We start from the raw sequence: 3122 nt of genomic DNA, 5'->3' as shown, positions 1-3122 counted from the left end.
TGGAGATCTTCCTTGCCTCCACAGAAGCCTGTTCCTCTGGTTTCCTGCATCTCCCTGTCATCAGACCCTCTGTTCCTCTGCTCCACCCGTCCACTGCTCTACAGGTCAGTTAAGCTGAACATTTCTAAGATACCCCTCCTTTGTCCGTGCTTCACCAGTCTTCTCCCCTCTCTCCTCAGTGCTGTGTTTGATGACCTCTCCCTTAGCTGAAACCAGTATCTGAAAAAATAAACTTTGTTTTCCTTTTTTACTCCTGTGTGTGGTTGAATTTCCGGGTCCCCTCTGAGTACCCTTACAGGATGTGTAATAATAGAGTACGGAACAAATTGGCAACCCAAACTGAAGCGTCTACTCTATGCGCCATATAATCCGGTGTGTAGAAAGAGCATGTTTGTTGAAACTAGCTAACCAACATAGCTAACATTACTGTCTGAATTCTATTGTATTTGTATCACGCGGCGTGTATGTGCAGCCATCCATCCGGGAAATCCCAAGGCATTGGGTTTTAAAATAGCAATGACACATAGTCCCTCCAGCGTGTCCTGGGTCTTCCCCGAGGCCTCCTCCCGGTGGGACGTGCCCGGAACACCCCACCAGGGAGGCGTCCAGGAGGCATCCTGACCAGATGCCCGAGCCTCAACTKGCTCCTYTCGACGTGGAGGAGCAGCGGCTCTACTCTGAGTCCCTCCTGGATATCTCAGCTTCTCATCCTATCTCTAAGGGAGAGCCCAGAGACCCTACGGGGAAAACTAATTTCTGCCGCTTGTATCCGTGATCTCATTCTTTCAAACATGACCCAAAGCTCATGACCATAGATGAGGATAGGAACTTAGATCAACTGGTAAATCAAGAGCTTCTCTTTTTGGCTCAGCTCTCTCTTCACCATGACAGATTGGTACAGCGCCCGCTTCACTGCAGAGGTTGTGCTAATCCGCCCGTTGATCTCCAGCTCTACATGGGGCAGGACATCCCCCCGACCCAGAGAAGGCACTCTATTCTTTTTCAGCTCATTTATATATATAGCTATGAATTTTTATTTTGTTTGAGATGAAAAAAAAAAACCTTGAACACATTGATCAACAGGTTTTGCATGTTATTCAACACATTCTCTTAGTTTTCTCATTCAGTGTCAGACACACACAGACACACATACACAAATAATACACATGCACAATAAAGTATAGGTGGTAATGTTAAGCTAGTTGGTTAGATAATTGGTGTTAACTAACTTTGAAGAAAGCTAATAGGTTGATTTGTGACAATAACACTGTCGTCGTACTCATGATTGACACCAGAGGTGAAAGTAGGTGGGTACGGTCGGGTACTGCGTACCCCTAAAAGATTTAGAGGGGGTACGCAGTACCTGCAAGAGAGGGGAGCGGCTGTCTGCTGTAAAAAATCAATGGGTTCATTGCGCAGCCGTGACTGATTAGTTTTTTAAGAACAATCTAAAACACACACACACACACATATATATATATATATATACACATATATATACACAAAGGTATATATACTTATATACTTTTGTGTCATAGTACCCCCAAGAATATAAAACTACTTTCAGCCCTGATTGACACACGCACACGCATTTGGGAGGTAAAAAAATAAAGATACTTACATGTAAGAGTACTTGCTTTGTAAAATATTATTATTCAGGGGTGACACTTGGTGTGTGTGGTTCACAAAGAATGTGTTCCTGACAGTCACAGTTTGTAAGAAACTAAGGTTCCCATTAAATGCCTCAGGAAATGAATGTGGGTCATTTTGGACCCACTTATGGAAGAATGGGGTAGTAATACAAAACATGCCATATCTTAAAATGTGTAAAAGGTAAATAAAAAATTTGAATTGCATGACGTCAATAACATGTTTTTGAGGTCCAAAAGGACCCACTTATTCTTCAGAGGGTTAAACATGCATTTTCATCAAGAAATGTATATATTTTGTTTTGTTCTTTCCTTATCCAAGTGTTGGTTCTTTTGTCTTGTCTCCACTTTTCACTTTTCCTTGTGCAAATAGGAAAAGTAAATGAGGCACATTTAAACAAATTCGCCTCATTTGTTTAAATGCAAATGAGGGGTGTTGTCTTCAGGCTTCAGCTTCTGCCTATTGGTTGGTTAGCATCACAGTTTACTTTTCTGCTAGGAGTTTATCTGTGAGCTGGACTCCTGATTTGATTATTTTTCATGCAGACACTCAGAACATGTTTCAGTTAGCGGCTCTCATGGACTCTGAGGTTCACCGTCAGATTTTTCATTTTTGACAAACCAGGCTGTGAAATCGACTTCCAATTGAATCTTTGATAGTCCTCCAGTTGCCCAAATGTTGCACAGTAAGCTAACACTGATGTTTCTAATATTTAATCAGATAGAATATTAATGAAAAGTCAATATGTTTCAGTGACTCAGGTCACAAAGCAATGATTAATTACACAGAATAATGTTTCAAAGCTTTTATTAGTATTGTGACTTTTTTGGTTACAGCTAATGAAAACAGCATTAGAATATTATATCAGTAGCAAAAAATGTTTAATACCTACTTAAACATTGTTTTCAAAACATTCAACTCTTCAGAACCCATTCTAATTTATTAAATATAACTGTACTGTGAAACTTGTAATACACCAAATAAAGGCACCGATTTCAGCCAGGGTATTGTTTTTTGTTTTTTTAAATTTTTGTCAGATGTATGGCATATTTGAATCGCACATTAATATTTATATTGCATATGTTTTCAGATGTTGGTAAACTGGCACAGCAGACCGTCCCCTGTGTTCTTCCTGCAGTACTCTGTCTCAGTGTCCAGCTTCCTGGACTTCCAGTGGGTTCACATCTTCAGGATGTCCAGAGACCTTCACCTTTCAGCAGGGAACATATGTGCCAATAGCCCTGATGGCACATTTAATAAAAAAAACAGCCATGAGGTTGTACCCCATGCTTCACTAACATATGTGAAGCTGTCCTTGGGTAGAAACACCTTACTGGATAGAACCAGACTATTATCAAGGCAGAATTGCATCATGTGATTAGCAAATATTGAACTTTTAACAGAAATATCTGCATTCATTCGAAGACCCCTATGATGAATACGAACTTTGGACTGCGTTTTCCCTCGCCCGG

The 3122-nt window shown here is 40.6% G+C and overlaps 1 protein-coding gene and 2 long non-coding RNA genes across 12 annotated transcripts in view; 2 read left to right on the top strand and 1 right to left on the bottom strand.

The window, feature by feature from the left end:
- The window catches only part of LOC108166197 (uncharacterized), a 16873-nt gene extending 13807 nt beyond the window's left edge, over nucleotides 1-3066 (top strand). The window contains exon 3 of the long non-coding RNA XR_001776475.1: nucleotides 2741-3066. This is a non-coding gene — a long non-coding RNA (uncharacterized LOC108166197). The remainder of the gene's footprint in view (nucleotides 1-2740) is intronic.
- Nucleotides 1-3122, bottom strand: part of tmc3 (transmembrane channel like 3) — a 120931-nt gene that overhangs the window by 12689 nt on the left and 105120 nt on the right. The gene's annotated exons all lie outside the window — the stretch shown is intronic.
- On the top strand, nucleotides 7-247 carry LOC103462357 (uncharacterized). Its single transcript, XR_533337.2, has 2 exons — nucleotides 7-104; nucleotides 180-247. It is a non-coding gene; the product is annotated as an uncharacterized LOC103462357 (long non-coding RNA).

Source organism: Poecilia reticulata, linkage group LG3 (assembly GCF_000633615.1).
Source record: "Poecilia reticulata strain Guanapo linkage group LG3, Guppy_female_1.0+MT, whole genome shotgun sequence".
Taxonomy (NCBI): domain Eukaryota; kingdom Metazoa; phylum Chordata; class Actinopteri; order Cyprinodontiformes; family Poeciliidae; genus Poecilia; species Poecilia reticulata.
This window is presented reverse-complemented; position numbering and strand designations above follow the sequence as displayed.